Source organism: Thrips palmi, unplaced genomic scaffold (assembly GCF_012932325.1).
Source record: "Thrips palmi isolate BJ-2018 unplaced genomic scaffold, TpBJ-2018v1 HiC_scaffold_5, whole genome shotgun sequence".
NCBI lineage: Eukaryota > Metazoa > Arthropoda > Insecta > Thysanoptera > Thripidae > Thrips > Thrips palmi.
The window spans coordinates 4,537,417-4,563,475 of record NW_023144632.1 but is presented as its reverse complement, the minus strand read 5'-3'; the positions used below and the strand labels follow the sequence as shown (position 1 = coordinate 4,563,475).

The 26,059-nt window shown below is 57.7% G+C and overlaps 1 protein-coding gene across 1 annotated transcript in view; it reads right to left on the bottom strand.

Annotated features, from left to right (window-relative positions):
* LOC117650783 (regulating synaptic membrane exocytosis protein 1) overlaps positions 1-25,102 on the bottom strand; it is a 100,918-nt gene extending 75,816 nt beyond the window's left edge. Inside the window, exon 1 of the mRNA XM_034394385.1 lies at positions 24,814-25,102. The gene's annotated coding sequence lies outside the window, so the exon portion shown is untranslated. The remainder of the gene's footprint in view (positions 1-24,813) is intronic.
* Positions 25,103-26,059: the final 957 nt, after the last annotated feature.

Sequence of the window (26,059 nt, the reverse complement as noted above, 5' to 3'; positions counted from 1 at the left end):
GCACCAGGGCGGCAGGGGCCGACGGCCATACGTTAGCATACTGGGAGGGCCCCTCACCACCGCCGCCACCCTGGGCGTCCCTGAGCGCCAACGCCCGCTGCTCTCCCGAGCGTTCTGGTCCAGTTGGGTCCGATTTGCAAGTTTGAAGCGGCGGCCAGGTCAGGGCGCCGCCGCCGCGCCGCCCCGCTGGGGTGGACGAGATGGATCGCCTGCCACATCATTACGGCGGCAGCCGGTAGCCGGTGGCGGTGACGTCATGCGGTGGACGAGTCCAGTCTGTCCGTGCATCAGCGGGGTTGTGTTTCAGGCAAGCAGCGCACTTCACCCTGATGAAAATGGATGGCCGTCCCCCGGCCGTTCAAATCGGACTCCATTAACAAGCAGGCGAAGTTTGAACTGCCACGCCGCGCCGCACCGCCGGCGCTAGGGCCGCTAGGGCCGCTCGGCGACAGACGGATCGGCCAACGTGACCCGTATCCCCCGCGGCGACCCGCGGGGTGGGCCGCAGAGTATCCTGACCCTGTTCGATGCCCGTCCGGGCCGCGCGATGTGAAATGTTGACAAGCCTCGACTAGCAGGGCGATTTGCCGTAGCAACTGGTGGCTTTATGGTTCTGGACTCGACTTGTGGTGATGGATGTAGTTCCATTGGGCCGCCCCGCCCCACCCTGCACCGCCCCTCCCTGCCCCGGCCCGCCCGGGCCTGCCCGAGGCACACATTGGGGCCCGCGTTGGGGCCACTGTGCGGGCCGGGGGGTCCGCGACGAAGCAAGGTGACAGAGTTATGACTGGGCTCGCGAGGCCGGCGGCCGGCCAGCCAGCCAGCCAGCCAGCCAGGCAGCCAGCCCACCGGTGCAATTAGAGGCCCGATACGCGCCACGCGGTCCGTATAATCCATTAGCCAGCATCGCACCCCACCCGGCCCCACGCGATCCCGCCCCGCCCCAAAACCTCACCAGAGTCCAATAATAACGAATTCGCGTCCATCGCCCGGCCCGGCCCAAACCGGGCCCCGCCAGGCCCCGCGCTGTGTCCACCGACACAATCGGGGCGACGATTCGCGGGGATTCATTTCGGCACGCGTGACAAACCCCGGCACTGTCACGGGAAGCGCGCCGCTGGCTGAAAAGCGCGCTCCCTACGAGAGCAAGAGAGAAAGCACAGCCAATCATCGACTCGGAAGGTCGCCGGGTCACCGGTGGGTGCGCCCCTCCGGCCCGCCAAAGTGCACGGTGTGGCCGCGGCCGGAATACGTTCGTGGAATCTTCGAGGAAAAAAGACCACAAAAACCGACGGAACTGTGAAGCTAAACCACAGCGCTCGCTGCCCCGACCGCGGTCTATTGATTTCCACCACTTTTTATAGGTTCCACCCCACCACGCGTCTCACTGTTCTAGGCATGGACAGGATATTCGAGCCAAAGGTTTCAGCTTTCCGTGCTGACAATTCAAGGCCCCAAAACAGCTTCCTGAACCTACTCAAACCGGATCGTAGTGATGGTATGGCTTTCCTATAGGCTGCTCTGGAGCTTACGAGCCTAGTCCACCTGCTTCTCTGGCCCCTCTGACCCCTCTGGCCCCTCTGGTCCCTCTGACCTCTCTGATCCCTCTGGTCCCTCTGACCCCTCTGACCCCTCTGGCCCCTCTGACCCCTCTGGCCCCTCCGGCCCCACTGGCACCACTGTTCCACGCAACACGGCCGTTACGCCGCCCGGGCCGCAATTAGCAACGAAAGAAGGGCCGCACTGCCCACAAATCCGCCGCGCCGATGGCAAGGAGGCGGTCGGCACTGCCCCACGACCTACGCGCTCTCCTTCTTGAAGGCTTTCCCTCGGGTTTTCCTCTCAGAGTAATGACCGTCACGCGCCACGCCGCGGGGTACGCGTCGTGAATGCACATCGCGATGAATGGAAATGATGGTCCGGCGACACCCGCCTGGCCGCACCACGCGCCCGCCGGCCCGTCAGGCAGCCCGCAGGCAGGCAGTCATCCAGACAGTCATACAGGCAGCCCACCAGCCAGCCAGCCAGTCATCCAGGCAGCCAGCCAGTCATCCAGGCAGCCCGCCAGTCAGCCAGACAGTCAGCCAGCCAGGCAGCCAGCCAGCCGCGCTCCAAGAACACCGCCGTCGAGGACTCGAGACTCGCTCCGGCATTCCGCGACTCCTCTTCTCTTAATGACGCCTTCTTCATTAAGATGAGCAGGGACGAAATAAAAGAAGTTTGTGCTGTCCCCGTTTTCGGCTCCGCCTGGCGCGCAGTGAGATGGATTATTTCGATCACAGTGATCTCGATTCGTCTTTGTGCGCTACGAGTTCCACCCGGACCGCTGGGGGCTGGGGCCGCAGCCGTGGTGGATGGACAGACAAAGGAAACAGAGCTTCGTATGAAAGCATAAAAGGAAAATAATATCGCCTCGTCTCTCCGCATTGCAGAGGCCCGTTCGACTCGATGTGCGCCGCCACTCCTAGAGAGCTCCGGTTCCCTCGAGCGGGGTCCCTCTTCTGTACAACCTCTTTTTGTCCGACCCAGACTTCTACTTCACACATACGATGTCCACCCCTCCAGCGATATCACGGCCAGGTTCATGTCAAGACGTTGATGGCCCCGAAAGTGAGGTCTCTTGCCAGCCGTTCTGCCGCCCCGCGCCCCCTCCGCGCTTCGCGACTCGAAACTGGGCCGCTATAGTGGCACCCCGGCGTGCCTAGAGTAGAGAGGCCCGGCCGCGAGGCGCACTGCGAGGCGCACTGTGCGCACTGCAGCGCCTTCCGGACCGTTTCGTTGGCGTGGCCACAGTGTATTTGCGCTGCACTATGCATGTGCTCTGTGCGAGTGCCCGCGCCTGCAAATATAGCCAGCGGCGGCGTGCGCGAGCCGCGAGCGCGGGCGGGTATATTTAGCGTGGCTTTGTGGCACCGCCGCTCTAACATCTGCCGTCACATTGGTCCATGGCCACGTGAGGCGGCGGGCCTTTTCTACATACGGGTCCAGCCAACAGCCGCGCTCTTTTCGTCTGCCACACTGTATAAGCCTCTTTTCCGCGTTGCCCCCTTTGCTTCGCTTTGCTTCGCTTTGTGACCCCGACCAACATTGCTGTTCCTCTGAAGGGGCCCACGCACGCGCGCGCGCACGTGCCAGGGGTGTACGCTCCTTATTGAAATTCAGACTGGCTGCCGCATCCAGTATAGAGCGCCGTTCTGTTTCCAATATCAACAACATCATCTATAATAACGCGGCTATGAATAACATAGTAAGCAGTGAGGGGCAACACTAGCCTTTGCCGGCCGCCCCCTCCCGTCACCCCGGGGTGGCTTGATTCCCCCCCCCCTTTTCCCCCGACCGCTTCCTCGCTGCGAGGGCCGGCCTGATCGACCTAGCTGGTACGACGCGCCGCAAAGCCCCAAATTCATGCAGTGAAGGATTGCGTGGTAAATCCTGAGGTCCCGGTCGGCTCTAGCAGCTCCATCCCGGCAGGGTAGGGCGGGCCGCCCTGGGCCAGCCTGGGCCAGCCTGGGCCACCCTGGGCCACCCTGGGCCACCCCTCGGCCACCCTGGGCCACCCTCGGCAGCCCCAGCCCGGAGTCCCGTGTGATGCAGTGCCGCTGGCGCCGCTGGCGTTGTTTTATGCTGATGGTGTTGACTCGGGTCTGCGGCGCCGATGCCGGCGATGCCGCGCCACCGTAGGTGAGGGCGCGGAGGCGACGAGGCGCGGCACGGGCGTTGACGGCGCTGGCGGCAGCGCGAGGAGGCTACTTCGCGCCTCTGCGGCATTTCAATTTCCCAAATAGCCGGGAAGCAATTTGGCGCGCGAGTCGAAACGCGGAGTCGCGGAGGGAGGGGCCGTCCTCGCGGCCGCTGGATTAAAAGGCGAGGATAATCCTTCACGGGAAATTATTCGCCAAGTTGGCCGGGATTAAACCGGTCCGACGACGCCGCGAGGCGCCGCGAGGTACGGGAGGAAGGGAGTGGTCCGCAAGCCAGCGTACTTGCCAACGGATTCATGCCAACGGATCGGCCGGCGAAAGAAGGTGCCATCGAGGGCGGAGGGAGGACTGAGGTGCTCCAAGCCGTGCCCAAGGCTGCCCTCCGTGAGCGGGCTGGGTAGTGGGCGTGGTGCGGCGTGGTGGCCCCAGGACTGCCAAGATTCCGAGCGATACCGAAAGGCAATCGATATCGCCGACGTCGGCGACGTTTCGCATGTCACTTAGGACGACTTATAAGGCGCCTCGCCAGGGCTTCTGCTGCTGCTGCAGCGGGCAGTAGTGGCCGCTTGCCAGTGCCGCTGCTCAGCCCGCTGGGCCTGAATGCCTTCTCAGGCTGCTGGCCAAAGCCGCCGAGGAGAAAGTTGCTGTTTCTGATCAGATATCGATAAGAACAGCGAAGCCGGAGCCAGGACCGGGGCTTGGGCTGGAACGGAACGCCGCGGAGGCTGGGCCGGCGAAACTGGAATGCACGATCCAAGGCTCCCTCCCTTCCCATCGGGGAGCCCCTCGGAGACGCCCGAGGAGACCCCTCGGCTCGAGGGGCCTGGGGAGGGGTGGGGTAGCATTCAAAGTGAAAAGGACGCCAGGCTTCGATACCGCTGCCCTCCCAGCCTCGGAGCCTCCAGGCGTGCTGGTGCTGGCGCTAGGCCTGGCCCTGGCCCTGGCCCTTCCATTCCTCCAGGAGAGATAACTTCGGCCCCAATCGCGCTGCGCGCGGCCCGGTGGCCCCGGCCACGGCGTGGAGCCTGACCAGTCTGCCGGGGGGTCGGGGCGTCACAGCGAACACCTAACAACTCAGCGATGATAAAGTGCGCGCTCGAGCAGCCCGGCCCAGGGAAGATAATGACTTGTCGGCGAGATAATTATTTTCCCGATACAGGGAGGTAACACCTCCAACGCCCCGGCGGCGCGCCCCCTGCTTCCACAGCCCCTGCAGCTTCTTCCCCCCAGCATCCCCGAGCTTCCTCCAGCGCCAACCCGGGGGCACCCAGGGCCGGGCCAGCCCCGATATTAATCGGGCTCTCGTTATAGCCGTGGCGGCTGCCGGTCCTGAAATAAGTGCACCCCGCCCTCTCGACGGGTCGGGCCGGGCGGGGCGGAGGGTAACTGCTTCCCAGCTTGAGGCGGTACAATCGACCTCCTCTCGGCAGTCCTTTTTTATTCCCGGCATCATTACGCCTCAGAAACAAGAGCTGCCACCATACTGCCGAGGCCTTTCCTTGGCACGGCGCAGCCCTGGCGCAGCCCCCTGGAGTGTTTGCCCAGAGCAAGGCTCAGAGGTAAGATCGGTGCGCATTTTCCGTTCGGCTCAGGCCGCCTCGCCTTCGCTTCCTGTTTTGCTGGCCACCACCGACAGACCACGCTGCCGAACCCACCCCGCTGGCACGCGGCGCGCACGTTCCTCAGCAAACAAAATGGGACAGGCCTGTTGAGGTGGACTCGACTTTGCATTTTGAGCTCTTGTGGTATCCTTGTCGGCCATTCAAATGTAAAACGGTACCAATGGACTGACATCTAACGGGGCATACTAGTGTGCCGGTTATTGCACATCCTCCTTTTCTTCCCAAGGTCATCTCCTATATATACCTCCGTCACGTAACCTACTTATGACTTATGTGAGGAGGGGGATTCAATGTGGCGGTAGTCAATCCAGAAGTTGTCTATAGGTTGTCATCAAACTCTGCTAAACATTTGTGTCAATGACTGAACTTTGCACCCCATTTTCATCCCTGTGTTCCACCGCGGGGGCGTCCCTCGCCGCCACAACTGCCACCGCCTCACGGCGAGCAGCTCCGAGCAGCCCCCTTCCATTCACTTGCTTTGCATTGCAAGGTGGCTGGGGCCGACGGAAGGGTGGAGGTCGGGGAGGAAAGCCCTTCGGTCCGGGCCGCGGCCGCCGTGGCCCGCCCAGCGGGCTGGAAGGGACGATATGCACCAGCGAGAGGAGCGGCCAGTGGGCCGGGCAGACGCCGGACAGCAGCCGGGCAGGCGGGGCGGCCGGCTCCTGAGAGGGACCCGAGGTCCATGTACTTAGGACCAGCAAACCGGGCCCCGGGCCGTGGGCTGCGGCCGGCTGTGGCCATGCGCTTCGATGCACACAAAGGGCCGAACCCAGCATCCGGCCAGAGGATGGGCACGCTCGAATAACGTTCAAATAAGGCTATACTCTAATTTGCGCCAGCAGTGCCAGCAGCGAGGCGGCGCTCCCTCCCGTGTGCATCGGTGCGCATGGCCAATTAGTTACAATGGTGCATCCCGAGAGAGAGAGAGAGAGAGAGAGAGAGAGAGAGAGAGAGAGAGAGAGAGAGAGAGAGAGAGAGAGAGAGAGAGGGAGAGAGAGCCTTCTATTCTCTCCCAAGGCCCTTTGGCGCTATTGGCACCACCCCGCTGGCTGAGCCAGTGCAAACAGCTCTGTGCAATGGACTTTATACCAGCTCCTGCAGGCTGATAATGGAACGTGGGTTGATCTGGTCAGACCCAACCACCGCACGGGACACGTCGCAACCCCCCTCCCTCCCCTCAAAGGCAGGCAAACAGTAACACTTCCCCTGTAGGGTGATTTTCGATACCCTAGCCTTTTGATGTGCCTGAATGTGCCTGCTGTCTACGGAACTACTCGTTCCATGTGGACAACCGTGTGGCGAGGAAGATTGTGGCTGGCTTATGGCGAGGACTTTGTGGCAATCCAATTAAGGCACCGCGTCAGCTCCCCGGGGAGGCTGGGACGCGGGGACGCCGGGGTCAGCCCGTTGTCGCGTCCCCCGAGTTGGGCATGGTTCGGAGCGGCGCGGCGAAACCTCGATCGGTGAGCACGGTTTGCTGACGCTGTGCGCCCCTCCCCCCTCCGATCCGCTACGGGAGTGATTGCCAAAGCCAAACAGCCGATGCATTCCCGAAAAATCCGTGTTTGCCTTTGGCTGTGGGCTCGCGGTGCGCGCGGGGTGCTCAGTCGGTCGGCGGTGCCGAGTGCCCCAGATACAGTATGCGCTCCCCGGGCGGCTCGACCCACTCGCTGCAGGCCGCGGGCCTATCAGTCCGCGGCACACGTCCTCGTATTCCCATAATGGGGCAGCCTGGAGAGCGCGCGCGCGCACACACAATCCCCCCCCACACACACACTCACGACCACACACACACACACACACACACACACACACAAAGAGAGTCCCGGGGGCTTTTCCTTTTCAATGCCACAAGTGACAGGGCGCTCGGCCGACTCGAGCCGCTAGGCCTTTGGCTAGGCCACAGGGCGCCACAGGGCCACAAGCAATCTGCTTCGCGGGCATTAGTGCCGGAGTGCACGAGTGCGGTCGCGTCGTCGGGGAGTCGTCGTCGTGGCTGGGGCGGGCCGAGGCGCCGCACAGTGGGCCAGAAGACCGGTGGAGGCGGCCAAAACTCTCGACGCGTTTTGAGCTCCTGAGTCGCTAAATGGGACTCGAACCGAACGTGTGACCCCCACCAATGGATTGCTCTCCGAACGAGGAGTCCATTGGTGGGGTCACACATTCGGTTCGAGTCCTGTTTAGCGACTCTGGAAGCTCAAAACGCGTCGAGAGTTTTGGCCGCCTCCACCGGTCTTCTGGCCCACTGTGCGCTGAGGCCATGGCGTTGAAAAGCCTTCCGTCTCTTTCGCACGGCTCCAAACTCCACGACCCCACCCATTCTTCTTCTCAGGTCTCTGCAGCCTCATCATCAAGTCATGCCTATGCCAGGCTCAATTTACTCCTGGGAGAGAAGAAGACTGCGCTCGGCTTCGCGCGCTTGTGTGTGTGTGTGCGTGTGTGTGTGTCGGTGTGTGTGTCTGTGTGTGTGTGTGCGTGTGTGTGTGTGCGTGCGTGTGTGTGTGTGTGCGTGTATGTGCGTGTGTGTGCCAGAGAGAGAGAGGGAGGGAGGGGGCCTGAGTGAGGGAAGGGGATGGGGTAACCCCAACGGGAGTACATAGGGCCGAGGACGTGTACACGGCCATCGACTGGGCTCTGCCCTGGGCTCTGCCCGGCCCTGCCTGAAGCATTGAGCCCGGGTGGGTCCTGAAGAGCCTCAGAAAGGCACGGCAGTAAGAGCGTCCGCTGAGGGTCCGTGGGCCCGGGGGCCTGACGGGACAGTAGGCTGGCCTACTTGTTGCGTTGGTGGGGCTGGCCGGGGCGGGCTGGCACAGCGCCGTAATCTAGCATAGGCCGGGTGTCCACGTCCACGCACGGCCGCGCCGCCACCACGCCTGCCTGCCACGCCTCCCTGCCACCGCGCGACATGCGACATGGCGTGGCTGAGTTGGGGCACGAAACAGCAAAAAGGCCGGGACTGCACCCTGTTGAGCACCTCGCCGCGAGACGCCATATGCCTCTGTGGCTATTCAAACGACACAATGCGAGACTCGTCCGAAGCCCAACTCGTTCGCGAGGTTCGGTATTGCACCACAAAAAGAGAGCGGAACTCCGCGCGGCCTTTTTTTCTTTCGCTCGGGGCACATTCAGGCATTGCAGCACAATCATACGCAAAACGAAAACAGCACAAAGTTGAGAGAGTTCGGGACGCAGCGGTGACGGCGGTCTAAAAGTTGGGATCATTGATGGCTGCGTGCTCGCTGGTGGAAACTAAAAAAGGCCGACGAGTTTGCGCTTGGTTTTCAACCTTCACAGGCCCCTTGTCATACACATATGTGCTCTGCCCGCCAAATGTGCAGAATAAAAACCTTAACAAAAGTTTGATAGCGTGGTCGGTAAAAGACATAATTATTTTTCTTTTCCCGTTTCTCTAGACAACCATCTCCTGAAACCACCGCCAGCTCATCTTCACTCGCATGTCGCTGGTGCAAGGGCCAGGGTTGCCCAATAGCAGTTACCAAGCGCTGCCCAATAGCAGTTTTTAATAATAACACGCCATCAAATACCGTAACGTCGGAGTCGGAGCGCGAGGCAAAGAAAGGGCGGCAAGCAGACGGCTGTAACAAACGGCAGGACGGGACTGCTCCTCCAAAGCCACCGCCTTGTCTTTGTGTTTTGCTACGCAGCGCCGCTTCCCTTCCTGGAAAGGCTCGACGAGCGAGGCGCTACAAGGTCGCCCACTTATTTCGCATTTGCGGAAGGACTAATCTCGAAGCCCTTAGGGCAGCCCCAGGGCTCAATGAAGCTTTGAATCGGCGGTTGTGCTGCGTGGAGCGTGAGCGCGGGCGGAGCGTGAGCGATCGGAGCGTAAGCGGACGGAGCGTGAGCGCGGGTGGAGCGTGAGCGCGGGCGGAGCGTGAGCGCGGGCAGAGCGTGAGCGCGGGCGGAGCGTGAGAGCGGGCGGAGCGTGAGAGCGGGCGGAGCGTGAGCGCGGGCGGAGCGTGAGCGCGGGCGGAGCGTGAGCGCGGGCGGAGCGTGAGCGCGGGCGGAGCGTGAGCGCGGGCGGCGGGCGGAGCGTGAGCGGGCGTCCGCGCAGCGGAGCCACGCAGCGCCAACGGTTAAAGGCCGCGGGAAACAGACATCAGTTCTCAATGGACTCTGATTTCCAATATGTTCCACTTGACTAGGTGTTGGCGGTGGCGCGCCACGGCGAGGGGAGGTGGGGAGGAGGGGGCCGCCACCAACTGCCACTCCCGCACGTCCGCGCCGCCGGGGGGTTTCGTGCGAAACGCAAAGTGTTGCAGCCGGGGATGTTATCGGGCGGTCCGTCGGCACAGCCGGAGGCACAGCCGGAGGGGCGCAGTCTGGGAGGAAGTGACGGAAATGCCACCGGAAATGGAAGAGTGTGAGTGAAGGAAAAAACGGGAGGCCGAGGCGATCGGGACAGCCGGGGCCAAGCGGAGGGAGAGGGTGGGCAGGCGACAGGGGTGTCGGTGCCACCCTGATCGGCGACATTAATATCTGATATGGGGGCTGTCCACCCCACCCCGCCGCGCCCCGCCACGCCCTGACACTCACCACCGTGTCCCACCGCACCCCGCCGAACCCCGCAGCACCCTGCGTAATGGCACACCTCGCACTGGGAGCGTTCCCACGGCACGGCACGGCGGGGCACGGCACGGCACGGCACGGCATGGCGCGGCACGCACGGCCATAACGGGGATGGATCACCTCCATGAATGCGGCGACACTGCGGCCCGTCCTGCCCGTCCTGCCCGTCCTGCCAGTGCTGCCACACGCGGGGCAGGCACGCGGGGCAGGCACGCGGGGCAGGCACGCGGGCCACCTCCTGGTAGCGCTGAGCTCCCTAACCGCTTCACATGCCCACGGTCCAGTCAGTGCTGATCCAGCGAGAGGAAATGATTTCAAACCGCCAACCAGAGCGGCCCGGTAATCCCTTTCCGCGTGTTATTTATTTTTTTGTTTCCCAGCGTTTCTGTCTGTTTTGTTCCCATCAATGTGGTAGGGCAAACGATTGCATTCGGCCAGAGCAGTGAGTGGATGGGAGGGGAGTGGGGGTGGGTAGGTTGTCACTGGGACTGCGGGGTAATGGAATGGGATGGAATGGCGGGTCCCAGTGCGAAGGGGACCGGCAAAACCGGGGAAGGGGGGGAAGGGAGGAGGCTAACGTTTGGCTCGGGTTGCTACACAATTATTCCACGGCCGCTACAGGCCATGGCCCGGCCCATCGCTGACACAGCGCTTCAAGTCTAGCGCGGTCCTCCTCGCGCCACCGTTAATGGAAGCGCTGCACAGCGAGGATTTCGATGGGCACAACACTGGACCCGTTTTGAACTCGTCGAGTGCACAGCACTACCGCCATCCCATAATGATGGCGCAAATGAAGTGTCCCACAAGGGAGGAATCCACTCGTACCGATCCGAGCCGCAGCAAATGTTGAATGCAAATCCTCTGAGAGAGCTGCCCCCCTGCCATGAGTGGTGTCTGCCCGCCCGGGCCGTTGTGCTCGCCTGCCGGCCGGACTACAGCAGTAAGCCCCTGAAGGGGCCCAGCCCACCTGCGCCGGGCCGGCCGAGCTCGCCCCTGTGCATCCCAATCCATAATCAATACACGCCATTAGCATCCCCCAGCCATTTCCATTTCAGATTCGGCACCAAAAATTACGGCGTGCGTGTGGCGGGGTGGTGCAGAGGGCGGCCCGCGGTGCGGCCAGGTCGGTACAAGTGGCGGTAGGCCGTGAGGCCCGCATCCACCGCACTTCGGGCGCTCCCTGGCGCTGCCCCGCCTCCAGGCCATCCAGGCCCCGCGCACGCCAGGGCAACTTGGGCCGCGACTTCGGCCCTCCCCCTCCCCCGCAGGGTCCGCTCCCAGGCTGCCAGCACACTCGCGGTGGGCTTGGCGAGGCTTGGCGAGGACCTCCCCTTGGCCGCGCGCTCGGCACCCGCCCTCTCGGCATTGATTTCCCGTAGTTCAACAGCGGGGCTCGGGGCCGCTGCCTCCGGCCTGCTGCCTCCGGCGGGGGCGTGCCGCGTGGCGTCGCCTGCTTCTCCTGCTTCGCCTGTCGAAGCCCCGCGGCGTGTGCTCGTGTACGGCGAGAGATACTGCCGCCAGCCTCCGCCTGCCCCGCTTGCTCCGCCAAGACCCCCAACGACCGGGCCGGCACGTCTCGGCCTGTCTCGGCGCGGCGCCATGGCGCGCCAGCCCGGGACGACAGCCACGCCGCCACGCCGCGCGAACACGGACTGACGTGTTCAATTGATGCCATTACGAGTGTCGCCGGCAGGCAAGGGAGACAAACACGCCCAACCGGGAGTCGAACCCGAACTTGGCGCGGCCCGTGTTTCGGCGCTAGAGCTGACGGTGCTGGCCGTGCTGGCGGAGCACAGAGCGCGCCCAGCTCATTACTCGCGCCGCTTCGCCGCTGCTGTGGGCGGGGATGATTAGTGGCGGTGCCGAGGCGCCCCGCCCGGCCCCGCCCGGCCCCGCCGCGCCGCGGCTTTGATGGCCGATTCCATCCTAAATCGGATTTCCCGCCAGATATAGACCGCTACCAATGCCGAGGCGATCCCCATCGTCCCCATCGTCCCGGAGCTCGAGCCAGGCGAGCCCGGCAGTGCGGGGCAGGCAGCAGCACGCCGTGGCGTGATTTCCGAATCGCGTGAGCCGCGTTCATCTCGGCCTCGTGATGCGAACCGGCGGCACCACGCCAGCACCACGCACAGTGGGCCAGAAGACCGGTGCAGGCGGCCAAAACTCTAGATGCGTTTTGAGCTCCAGAATCGCTAAATGGGACTCGAACGGACCGTGTGACCCCACCAATGGATTCCTCGTTCGAAGAGCAAACCATTGGTGGGGTCACACGTTCGGTTCGAAACCTATTTAGCTACTCTGGATCTCAAAACGCGCCTAGAGTTTTGGCCGCCTGCACCGGTCTTCTGGCCCACTGTGCCACGCCAGCACCACGCCAGCACGGCGAGATCGGCAGCAAGAAGCCCCCGCCCCGCAGCCCCTAGCCGCGCTGCGTGCTGCCTACCTCCGACTTCACGGGCGCTCCCTCGCTCCCTGCGCCGCGCCGCGCCGGGCCGGGCCGGCAGCAAGGCCAGCCGGGTCGTCCCTCCCCTTGTAATCCTGTGGGAGTCCAGGGAATGAGTCTGGGGAGGCGCGTGAAGTAGGAAACGGGATTTGAGGAAAGAAGTGCGGTGTGTATGTCTTCTGTGTTTGTCTGGCTGTCTCCTCCCAGTCCGTGTCTGTCTGTGAAGGGGGGTCCAAATTCGGTTACGCGCAGCAGGAAACGAACCGCATCGCAGGCCTGATGCTCAGCACTTTGCCACTGCGGGACGGTCGACTCCGCGGGGCCCGTGTCGAGCGGGGCGGGCGGCTCCTGGAGGACCCTCTTCTCCAGTAACATCGGCCCGACTCGGCCGTGCCAGGCCGTCTCTTTGCCGGTCGCCAATCAACATGCACCGACGTCATCTTCCTCCTCCGCCCCACAGTGGGCCAGAAGCCGGTGGAGGCGGCCAAAACTCTAGACGCGTTTTGAGCTCCAGAGTCGCTAAATGGGACTCGAACCAAGCGTGTGACCCCACCAATCGATTGCTCTTCGAACGAGGAATTCATTGGTGGGGTCACACGCTTGGTTCGAGTCCCATTTAGCGACTCTGGAGCTCAAAACGCGTCTAGAGTTTTGGCCGCCTCCACCGGCTTCTGGCCCACTGTGCGCCCTCCGTCCTCGGCCCTTTGCTTATTCCTCGCCACTCTGCAGGGCCCCGCTGGGCCCCGCTGGAGGACCAATGATGGAAATTGAGGAACCGAGAGCGCAGCACAGCATTCCTCGAGTGGCCGAGAGCCGACCCGCCAGGGAAGTCAAAGAACAACAGTCGAGAATAACCGTTCTCGTGGCGCGGCGGCGCGCTGTGCCTGCGAAGGCTGTGAAGGCCACCGCCGAGTTCCTCAGAATGTTTGCCTTACTTTTAATCTCAACCAATTAAATCCCACGCGGCCTTTTCCTCGCCTCGCCGCCTCGCCGCAGATTGGAGGGATTGTAACTGCGCCAACGCTGCCCGCTGCGCCCGCCTCTACAGTGTCGACACCGAAAGGTCCACGCCGTCGCAGAGTACCCTCATGGGAATTTTGGGAAGAGCAGGGAAGTCGCCAGCTGGGAGTTCCAGTCTGGAACTCAGCGGACGAAGCCACTTCGCTCCCACTTCCAGGAAATTCCAGAATGTAACATGTTTTGAAGTCGCCGGAAGTCAAGATCTCTCTTCCATTGACGTCCGAAGACTTCCCCAGACTTCCCAGTTGCTTCCACCGACGTCCGTGCCACTTCCCGAGACATCCCACCCACGTCCAGGGACATCCTACGACTTCCGTTTACATCCTGCGACGTCCGACCCACGTCCAGGGACGTCCAACGACTTCCCTTTCACTTCCAGCGACGTCCGATGACTTCCCTGCCACTTCCCAAGACGTCCGACGACTTCCCTGCCACTTCCTAAGACGTCCGATGACTTCCCTGCCACTTCCCAAGACGTCCGACAACTTCCATGCCACTTCCAGTGACGTCCGACGACTTCCCTGCCACTTCCCAAGACGTCCGACGACTTCCCTGCCACTTCCCAAGTCGCCCGACCCACTTCCAGCGACGTCCGATGACTTCCCTGCCACTTCCCAAGACGTCCGATGACTTCCCTGCCACTTCCAGGGACGTCCGACGACTTCCCTGCCACGTCCCAAGACGTCCGACGACTTCCCTGCCACTTCCCAAGACGTCCGATGACTTCCCTGCCACTTCCCAAGACGTCCGACGACTTCCCTGCCACTTCCAGTGACGTCCGGCGACTTCCCTGCCACTTCCCAAGACGTCCGGCGACTTCCATGACAATTCCAACAACGTCCCCTGACTTCCATGAACATCCCCGCCACTTCCGCTGTCTTCCCACGACTTCCACCGACATCCCCGCCACTTCCATTGACTTCCCACGACTTCCACCGACATCCGTGCCACTTCCATAGGCTTCCCACGACTTCTACCGACATCCCCGTTACTTCCATTTTCTTCCCATGACTTAGAGGGACGTCGAGGGACGTCGAGGGACGTCGTGGGAAGTCGAGGGAAGTCCAGGGAAGTCGTGGGAAGTCGACGGAAGTCGATGGAAGTCGATGGAAGTCGACGGAAGTCGATGGACGTCGATGGAAGTCGATGGAAGTCGATGGAAGTCGATGGAAGTCGATTGAAGTCGACGGAAGTCGAGGCCGAGGGAAGTCGTGGGAAGTCGAGGGACGTCGTGGGACATCGTCGGACATCGTGGGAAGTCGTTTGACGTCGAGGGAAGTCAAGGGCAGTCGCGGGAAGTCGAGGGAAGTTGATGGAAGTCGAAGGAAGTCGATGTGGAAGTCGAAGTCGAGAAAGGTCGTGGGAAGTCGTGGGAAGTCGCAGGAAGTCGAGGGAAGTCGATGGAAGTCGATAGTGGAAGTCGAAGTCGAGGGAAGTCGTGGGAAGTCGCGGGACGTGGAAGTCGTTGGAAGCCGAGGGAAGTCGGCGGAAATCGTTGCACTTTCTTGGATGTGGCTGCGTAATCGGGCTGAAGTTCCGCCAGCTTTCGTACTTAGTCGTCCCCAGGAGGACGTCATCGGCCACCTCATGGGGTGCCCGATGACGTCCCTACCGTGTCACCGAGACCAAGCAATGGGTAGGTCCTCACTCAAAGCAGGTCCGAGCCAGACTGACACATCCGGCGTCCAGGGACCACCTCGGACCCATTCCCCCACCCACGACTTGTCTCGATTTATCTCGGATGTCGGTGGAAGTCGTGGGAAGACTGTGGAAGTGGCGCGTATATCGGTGGAAGTCGTGGGAAGACAGTGGAAGTGGCGCGGATGTCGGTGGAAGACAGTGGAAGTGGCGCGGATGTCGGTGGAAGTCGTCGGTAGACAATGGAAGTGGCCGGGACGTCGGTGGAAGTCGTGGGAAGACAATGGAAGTGGCGTGGATGTCCGTGGAAGTCGTGGGAAGACAATGGATGTGGCGAGAAGTCGGTGGAAGTCGTGGGAAGACATTGGAAGTGGCGCGGATGTCAGTGGAAGTCGTGGGAAGACAATGGAAGTGGCGGGGACGTCGGTGGAAGTCGTGGGAAAACAATGGAAGTGGCGCGGATGTTGGTGGAAGTCGTGGGAAGACAATGGAAGTGGCGGGGACGTCGGCGGAAGTCGTGGGAAGCCATTGGAAGTGGCGCGGATGTCGGTGGAAGTCGTGGGAAGACAATGGAAGTGGCGTGGATGTCCGTGGAAGTCGTGGGAAGACAATGGAAATGGCGGGAAGTCGGTGGAAGTCGTGGGAAGACAATGGAAGTGGCAGGGATGTCGGTGGAAGTCGTGGGAAGACAAGGGAAGTGGTGGGGACGTCAAGGGAAGTCGGGGGACGTCGTTGGAAGTCATTTGGACGACTGGGGAAGTCAATGGACGTATTTGGACGAACACGGATGGAATTGGAAGAGTTGGGACGAATTTGGATGTGCAAAATGACTTCCGAGTGACGTCCCAGTTCTATCAGGGTAGTGCGAATTTACAGCGGCGTGGACCTTGCAAATAACTCTGGACAGCCCTCAACCCGAGACAAAGCAAACACGACGGCAGCAATAAACTCCTCGTTTTTACGGCCGATCCACGGGCACCAACATTCGCACTCCGCGTAAAGACTATCGCGACGGAAATGCGCCAAGTGTTCTTGGAGTATCCCGGTGGCTACACTGTGTGAGCTTCGCCGCCACGCCCCCAGTCATCGCCCTGGGTCTCGTGGGACGGCGTTGGCACGGCGTTGGGACGGCCGACACGGTGTGGACGATCAATAGGAAGGGCCCGGTGTGCGCCACGCACGGCGACGGGTATGCACAACAAAGGCAAACAAACTACCCCCGTCAGGGCTTTAGAGTCCTTCGCACCCTGTAGGGCGTAATAAGGCCCTTGTGAAGGGCATAAAAATTGGGCCTAAAGTCCTCCACTATTCACGCCCTTTCAGGGGCATTCCACACCGTTCCTGTGGACGTCACTCTACAAAATCCACTGTGTACTTAGTGTACATCTATCGGAGTGCACTTGCCAAGTACACATCTATAGGAGTATACTTGAGCAAGTATACATCTATAGGAGTGTACTTGGGCAAGTATACATCTATAGGAGTATACTTGGGCAAGTACCCTCGTAAAAACGTTAAATTAAATTTTATAAAATTTTTGTTAAAGTTTTGTTAAGAGTAATTAACTTTTAATTAAATCGCCTACTTTAATTAAACTTCTTTTGTTAAATTGCCGTGTTTAACAAAAATTTATTAGTTGGATTTATTAAAAAAAATGATCTAACAAAATTTAATTTGAACCTTACATTAATGTTTGTTAAAAATATTTCTTTATTAAACTCGTTTGTAATTAACTTTAACAACATTGGACGGTCTTGTTAAGTTTAGTTCGGTGTTTAATTTGAGTTTGTTACGGATGTTCCTAAATTAAAGACTTCTTTGATTAAAGTGAACACTTGCCCTGGATTAAGTTAACGGATTATGTTACGATCTAATTTAATCATGTCAATAAGTTTAGAGGCTTGTCTTCGTGAACAGCGTGAATTGAACGGGACAAAAGCGAGGAAAGGGATTAGCTTCCATTAATTGAGCATCGACATCAAGCACGCGCTTTTCAAGGCAATAAATACGATAATGTTAAGTCAGTCCTATGAATGCAAGATTTAATTAAATTTAATAAAAACTTGTATGCCGCTAGATGGCGCTGCCGTCTACTTCAATCCCTTAGCTCGCGGAGTTCACTAGCATAGCCGCTAGCATAAGGTGCGCAGGCGGATCCTTCTGAACCAGTCGCGCTCAGAGGAGTCCGATCTCCTAATTTTTGACTTGGTTCCTCTAGGCAGGTGACTAGGGGGATCTGACCCGGCCTGAGGGTCTCTGTCGAACATCCATCCGAAATTATCGAACCAGTTCAAACATTGCCCGATTTTAATCAAAACTTCTTTAATTAAATTACTTTAACTTTAACAAGGGATTTTATTAAAAGATTTTAATTAAAACCAAAAAATTGAATTAAAACTTGTTAATTTTAACAATATTTAACTAGTTTTTGTTAACGGAAAGAGCCTATGATGTGCTACCTGGATGCATTATTGGTAGCTGCTTCACCAATCTGGCCTTATTAACGGGCCCTTAACAAAAGTTAATAAGAAACTTCATTAAAGTTAATTAAATTTAATAAAACTGGTATTTGTTAAATATTAATGAAAACTTAATAAAGATTTAATATAACATTTATTAAATTTAATTAAGGCCATTTTACGAGGGTATACATCTATAGGAGTATACTTGGGCAAGTATACATCTATAGGAGTATACTTGGGCAAGTATACATCTATAGGAGTATACTTGGGCAAGTATACATCTATAGGAGTATACTTGGGCAAGTATACATCTATAGGAGTATACTTGGGCAAGTATACATCTATAGGAGTATACTTGGGCAAGTATACATCTATAGGAGTATACTTGGGCAAGTATACATCTATAGGAGTATACTTGGGCAAGTATACATCTATAGGAGTGTACTTGGACCGCCTATCCGCTTTCACAAGTATACTCATAGGTGTATACTTGCCCAAGTATACTCTTATAGATGTGTACTTGGCAAGTATACTCCTATAGATGTGTACTTGGCAAGTATACTCCTATAGATGTGTACTTGGCAAGTATACTCCTATAGATGTGTACTTGCCAAGTACACTCCTATAGATGTATACTAAGTACACAGTGGATTTTGTAGTGCACTCATTGACACCCTGGTTGGTCATCATTTTTTTATGCCTTTGTTTGGTGAATGAGGGTGTGACCACGAAACTGCGCCGGGCCTGGCGCTGGGCATGTCGTCAGGCATGTCGACCGGGTGTACCGACGGCACGTTGGTGGCGCTAGCGCGCTAGCGTTTCCTCGGCAGTGCAGGCGGCGGCTGGCGGCTCGCCTCGCGGCTCGTGCCTCATCGCGGGGCTGCGGTGCCCGGCGGTGCCGCTCCTCCACTGATTACGGAGCGCGCCATTTGAATGTATAATGCGACACAGGTGAAGTGCGCGGGCCGCGCCATCCGGCCATCGATCCGAAAGCACAGCGCGGCAGCAGCGCAAACAGCGGCAGTGCTTTACAGCGCGACCGGCTGCGGCCGCGGCGCTGCACTCCGACCGCGGCCTCGCGCCTCGCGCGGGACGAGAGGCGTTCCTCGACGTCCTCGAGGACTGCCCGTTGAACGAGCAATCCATCGACACCATCGTGGCCCCGTCTAGAAGGGTGGGGGTTCAAAACGCGCCCGGAATTTCCTCCTGAACTGCTCCGCCGTCCGCCTGGCCCGCAGCTGATGATGCCCAGGATAATGTGTCGGAGGCCCCACTCCCAAGCCGGTGGCATTGCGAGACTTTGAGTGGCCAGATGAGTGGATGCGATTAGGCCGCCAGCTCGGCCGCCGGCAGTAGGGCTGGGCGGTTTTTCAATATATTGACTTCAATTTCAATATTTTTTATATTGAAATTTCAATATCGGCATATTGAAATGACCAATATCAATATTCGATATTGATATTGGTCTCAATATCTCAATACATGATATTGATCTCAATATTTCAATATCTGATATTGAAGTCAATCCAGCGCTAAACGACTGTTTTTCAACGCAAATGTGGCTTGTTTAGCCTTGTTTGTTTCACCACCGTTCTAGAACTTGCTTGTATTCCATATGAACCCATGAAACCTCATCTTAAAGGGGGCCATACTGAAATAACAGGAAAAGTAGCGATATACATCGGCAACTTTGGCCCGTCCCGTAGGTTCATTAAGAAATGTGCGAATGGCGGCCACTGTGTCCAATCTAGTTGCCGTAAAAGGCCTCCCTCAACGTCCTAGTATTCTCAAGACCCTACTCTTTCATGCCCTGTATAGGGAAGACGTTGACCACAACGATTTTGCCTTTGACCGCAACGATTTAGGGACCAAAGTTGGTCAAAAAGTGGCCGAATCTCGGAAATTTGCTGATTTTGCTGACTTTGGGCGGCCACTGTGTCTAATCTAGTTGCCGTAAAAGGCCTCCCTCAACGTCCTAGTATTCTCAAGACCCTACTCTTTCATGCCCTGTATAGGGAAGACGTTGACCACAACGATTTTGCCTTTGACCGCAACGATTTAGGGACCAAAGTTGGTCAAAAAGTGGCCGAATCTCGGAAATTTGCTGATTTTTCTGACTTTGGGCGGCCACTGTGTCCAATCTAGTTGCCGTAAAAGGCCTCCCTCAACGTCCTAGTATTCTCAAGACCCTACTCTTTCATGCCCTGTATAGGGAAGACGTTGACCACAACGATTTTGCCTTTGACCGCAACGATTTAGGGACCAAAGTTGGTCAAAAAGTGGCCGAATCTCGGAAATTTGCTGATTTTGCTGACTTTGGGCGGCCACTGTGTCTAATCTAGTTGCCGTAAAAGGCCTCCCTCAACGTCCTAGTATTCTCAAGACCCTACTCTTTCATGCCCTGTATAGGGAAGACGTTGACCACAACGATTTTGCCTTTGACCGCAACGATTTAGGGACCAAAGTTGGTCAAAAAGTGGCCGAATCTCGGAAATTTGCTGATTTTGCTGACTTTGGGCGGCCACTGTGTCTAATCTAGTTGCCGTAAAAGGCCTCCCTCAACGTCCTAGTATTCTCAAGACCCTACTCTTTCATGCCCTGTATAGGGAAGACGTTGACCACAACGATTTTGCCTTTGACCGTAACGATTTTGGGACCAAAGTTGGTCAAAAAGTGGTCGAATCTCGGAAATTTGCTTATTTTTGCTGACTTTGGACGGCCACTGTGTCCAATCTAGTTGCCGTAAACGGCCTCCCTCAACGTCCTAGTATTCTCAAGACCCTACTCTTTCATGCCCTGTATAGGGAAGACGTTGACCACAACGATTTTGCCTTTGACCGCAACGATTTAGGGACCAAAGTTGGTCAAAAAGTGGCCGAATCTCGGAAATTTGCTGATTTTGCTGACTTTGGGCGGCCACTGTGTCCAATCTAGTTGCCGTAAAAGGCCTCCCTCAACGTCCTAGTATTCTCAAACCCTACTCTTTCATGCCCTGTATAGGGAAGACGTTGACCACAACGATTTTGCCTTTGACCGCAACGATTTAGAGACCAAAGTTGGTCAAAAAGTGGCCGAATCTCGGAAATTTGCTGATTTTGCTGACTTTGGGCGGCCACTGTGTCTAATCTAGTTGCCGTAAAAGGCCTCCCTCAACGTCCTAGTATTCTCAAGACCCTATTCTTTCATGCCCTGTATAGGGGAAAACGTTGACCACAACGATTTTGCCTTTGACCGTAACGATTTTGGGACCAAAGTTGGTCAAAAAGTGGTCGAATCTCGGAAATTTGCTTATTTTGCTGACTTTGGACGGCCACTGTGTCCAATCTAGTTGCCGTAAACGGCCTCCCTCAACGTCCTAGTATTCTCAAGACCCTACTCTTTCATGCCCTGTATAGGGAAGACGTTGACCACAACGATTTTGCCTTTGACCGCAACGATTTAGGGACCAAAGTTGGTCAAAAAGTGGCCGAATCTCGGAAATTTGCTGATTTTGCTGACTTTGGGTGGCCACTGTGTCTAATCTAGTTGCCGTAAAAGGCCTCCCTCAACGTCCTAGTATTCTCAAGACCCTACTCTTTCATGCCCTGTATAGGGAAGACGTTGACCACAACGATTTTGCCTTTGACCGCAACGATTTAGGGACCAAAGTTGGTCAAAAGTGCCGAATCTCGGGAATTTGCTGATTTTGCTGACTTTTGGGGGGCCACTGTGTCTAATCTAGTTGCCGTAAAAGGCCTCCCTCAACGTCCTAGTATTCTCAAGACCCTACTCTTTCATGCCCTGTATAGGGAAGACGTTGACCACAACGATTTTGCCTTTGACCGCAACGATTTAGGGACCAAAGTTGGTCAAAAAGTGGCCGAATCTCGGAAATTTGCTGATTTTGCTGACTTTGGGCGGCCACTGTGTCTAATCTAGTTGCCGTAAAAGGCCTCCCTCAACGTCCTAGTATTCTCAAGACCCTACTCTTTCATGCCCTGTATAGGGAAGACGTTGACCACAACGATTTTGCCTTTGACCGCAACGATTTAGGGACCAAAGTTGGTCAAAAAGTGGCCGAATCTCGGAAATTTGCTGATTTTGCTGACTTTGGGCGGCCACTGTGTCTAATCTATTTGCCGTAAAAGGCCTCCCTCAACGTCCTAGTATTCTCAAGACCCTACTCTTTCATGCCCTGTATAGGGAAGACGTTGACCACAACGATTTTGCCTTTGACCGCAACGATTTAGGGACCAAAGTTGGTCAAAAAGTGGCCGAATCTCGGAAATTTGCTGATTTTGCTGACTTTGGGCGGCCACTGTGTCCAATCTAGTTGCCGTAAAAGGCCTCCCTCAACGTCCTAGTATTCTCAAGACCCTACTCTTTCATGCCCTGTATAGGGAAGACGTTGACCACAACGATTTTGCCTTTGACCGCAACGATTTAGAGACCAAAGTTGGTCAAAAAGTGGCCGAATCTCGGAAATTTGCTGATTTTGCTGACTTTGGGCGGCCACTGTGTCTAATCTAGTTGCCGTAAAAGGCCTCCCTCAACGTCCTAGTATTCTCAAGACCCTATTCTTTCATGCCCTGTATAGGGAAGACGTTGACCACAACGATTTTTCCTTTGACCGTAACGATTTTGGGACCAAATTTGGTCAAAAAGTGGTCGAATCTCGGAAATTTGCTTATTTTGCTGACTTTGGACGGCCACTGTGCCCAATCTAGTTGCCGTAAACGGCCTCCCTCAACGTCCTAGTATTCTCAAGACCCTACTCTTTCATGCCCTGTATAGGGAAGACGTTGACCACAACTTGTGTGGGAGCGGCAGCCTCACAAAGTTGGTCATGAAGGGTAAAAACAATGATGATCGGGGGCCTTTTGCGGTCTTATCTGCCGGGGCCTTTTGGGGGCCAGTCCGAGCCTGGCTGCTCTCAATGTATGATATGGATATATCATCGTTTCCTACCTTTTCTTGTCTTATTCCTTTCATTTTACTCGATCTACTATTTCCGATATTTGCGTTTTTCAATAGTTCAATTTTTCAATATTTCAATTTTTCAATTTTTCAATATTTCAATATCTCAATATTTATATTGACAGTCAATATATTCAATATCAATACCAAATATTGATATTGAGAGAAATTTCAATATTTTAAATATTGGGTATTGATTTTGAAATATAAAAACCGCCCAGCCCTAGCCGGCAGGCAGGCAGCCAGGCAGGCAGGCAAGCAGGCCGGGCAGGGTGAGCTCCTTTTATTGACAGGGGAGGCAATTTCACGCGTGATGCCTCGCAGCTGCAGCGGTACTCGCCCGGGCTCTTTCTCCTCTCCCCCTCCCCTCCTCCTCTGGCCCCTTTGTTGCCTTCGGGGTGTTGCGCACGTCATCCTCGATTTTCTTTCTTCCGCGCGACAAAAACAAATGAGAATCGGTGCCGGGTGAGTTGCCGGCGTCAAAGCCTTGATCAAAGTCCAGCCCTCCGACACCAAAAACGAGCGACGGAAATAACCTTCTTTGGTCGTGAAAAGCGCCTTTCCCTGATCATAGCTCGCTAGAGAGAGCCGTTGACGCCCAGCCTCGTTGAATGGATCGTCAGGACTGACCTGCGCTGCTTTTCGACAGTGTGGTGGCTGGATTGGACTGGGAGAGCAGGGAGAGCGGGGAGGTGACAGGGGAGACTCACTCGAGCCCGGTCCACTTGCAGCCAGACCTTTCGCTCCGCTTTCAAGCGCTCCAGACGAGGCCCCAGAGGAGCATCCACACAAACGAACGGTGGTCATGGAAACTGATATGCACGCTCGGTTGGCGCTCGGAGACACGCCCCATCGATTCAGACCCATCTCCTCCACGTGTGCCCCTTCCCCTCCACTGCTGCACCTCTTTGCAACACCCTTTTCACTGTCCAAATTAAACCGTCGTCGTTTCATTTCGTCGTCCGCTTCGGGCCGTGCCTCGGGCCGTGCCTCGGGCCGTGCCTCGCGCCGTGCTCATGGAGGCAGCAGACCCTCCAATTTTTTTTTACCTCGGCCCCGCCTCTCGCCCGCCCTGGAACGAGACAATTGTCAAGCGCAGCCGCGCGTGCGGATTTGCATAGCAGATGCCTATCAATTCGTCGCGCCGCGCTGAGCTGAGCGGGGCGAGGCGGCGTGGGGGGAGGGACGGGCTTTATTAGGTTGGCTTCGGCCATCGGCGCCCTCGCCACGCTTTGAGCCACGCTCCGAGCCACGCTCCGAGCTACGCTCCGAGCCACGATCCGAGCTACGCTCCGAGCCACGCTCCGAGACACGCTCCGAGCTACGCTCCGAGCCACGCTCCAAGCCAAGCCACGCTCACGTTCCGAGCCTCGTTCCGAGCCACACTCACGCTTCGAGCCTCGCTCCGGGCCACGCTCCAAGCCACGCTCCGAGCCACGCTCCGAGCCACGCTCCGGGCCACGCTCCGAGCCACGCTCCGAGCCACGCTCCAAGCCCCGCCTCGCTCATCCCACCGGGCCGCCCGGCCGAGTCGAGGGGAGATAGCGTGAACCATTGTGTGTCCAAGCCACAAACCGCGCTGCCAGAGCCAATACCGCGGCTCTGCCGCATTTGCCGAACCAGCCTGGAGCCAGAGTGCCCCGAGTGCGGTTACAGTCGCTGGGAGTGGCTACACTGGTGGGAGTAGCTACAGTTGCCCGGCTGCAGTTCCTGGAGGGGGCTCCAGGGGTTGGGAGTAGGTAAACTGACTGGGTTTGACTGCAGTGGTGTGGCTGGCTGAGTGGCTCCACCGACTGGGATTTACTGCAGTGGCTGAGTGGCTCCACCGACTGGGATTTACTGCAGTGGCTGAGTGGCTCCACTGACTGGGATTGACTGCAGTGGCTGAGTGGCTCCACCGACTGGGATTTACTGCAGTGGCTGAGTGGCTCCACTGACTGGGGTTGACTGCAGCGACGCGATTCAAAAAAGGGGGAGGGCGCGATCGCTTCCTGTCAGATCCCATAAACAACCGATGGTAGGCAACCCCCATCGCATGCCCTTGCACTAGGCAAAATATACACAACCCTGTCGGGAGCTCCTGGAACCGCCCCTGTGACTGCAGTTTGCAGAGTAGCTACACTGGTCGGGAGTGGGTGCAGCGCCTTGAGCGCGGCTCCAGGGGCGGCTCGAGCCCTCCATCCTTCAACGCCACGTTCATAATAAATGCTGACAGCGTCACGATGAGGGCGCGCCGTGCATTACTGACGCCTTATTCCGCCCTCTTCGGAGACCCCATCATTTATTCGACGTTTTCAGCCGGGACGCCGGCTTTTTGTTTTCGGAAGCTTTGGGTGCGGGGCAGCGCGTCGAAGCACGTCCCCATGGGATGCGGTACTCACGTTTAGGTTACGCCATCCATGGTGCATCCATCGCCGGGCCGGCGCGTGCCACTCCGACAGACCGTCGCGCGCGGAAGCAGAGACGGCCGGTCACAGAACGGATTGTGAGCGCCCCGGTTCTGGGAGTGCAAGGGGTTCCGGGGGTGCCGGGGGTGCCGGGAGTGCTGGTCCCGAGAGCTGACACGTCCCCGGTCCGGTCGGAATCCGGCGGGGCCGGAGGGCCGTAGGGCCGGAGGGTGTTGCGCTGCCTGGGACCGAGCCTGCCTGCCGAGCCTCCGAACGGGACCAGCGCGCCTCACAGACTGAGCATTGCGCGGTTCCACGGCACCGCGACGCGGCGGGGGGCCGTGGGGGAGGCTCCCCGCCAGCAGGCCGCCCCGCCAGCCTCGGCCAGCCCTGGCACCCCTGAGCCGCGCCCCGCCAGCCCCACCTGTAGCTGGAGCCGACGTCATGGGTTCGAATCCCCTCTTAGGCAAAGAGGCCTCGCCTTTTCCCCCCCGAGCCTCGTTTCCCGCCCTCGGTGACTTCTTTTGAGGGAAGGACACGGAAAGAGTCTTTTCCCCTTGAAGTGGGCAGCTCGTCGGGTGTGCGATGGTATCTCGGTCTTGTCCACATACATGACCAATCTTCTCCTCTTTGGTCCCCGCATATTTTTTTCACTTTTTGCTGCTTCCGGCTTTTCATATGATGATGGCCGCTGAGAGCGCCTGTGAATCCCGGGATAGGCAGCCCGTTCCGTGCGCCTGTCCACCGGGAGGCCTACCCGGTACTTCGCAGGGGCTCTGCGCTCAGCATGCACGTCGTGCACCTCGTGATGTAAGCAGCCCACTTGACGTGAGAGTAAACCCTCTGGGGCACCTGGGGGCAACTTGGGTCACCTTGAGGCCCAGCGCGCATAGCGGGGCTCGGAAGGGGCGCACGATGGAGCAGACGCTCGCCGATGCCCCGCAATGCCCCGCAATGCCCCGCAATGCCCGAGACGACATTCGGCCATTAAGCGGAATTACCTACCTGCTTCCTCGCAAAAAGGTGACTTTGCCAGTCAATAAAAATGAATGAAAAAGAGAAAGACTAACTGGACAAAATGAAAAGACTACCGGCGCACGTAAAATTGGCTCCCTGCAGGAGGCGTGAAAAGAGGCGATGGCCAACGTCATGCGCGGGAAAATTTAGCTGGGAAAATGCAGCAGCCGAGAGGGCCGAGCAAAAAAAGAAAACGGAAATGCATTAAAACGCAGAGCTCTCT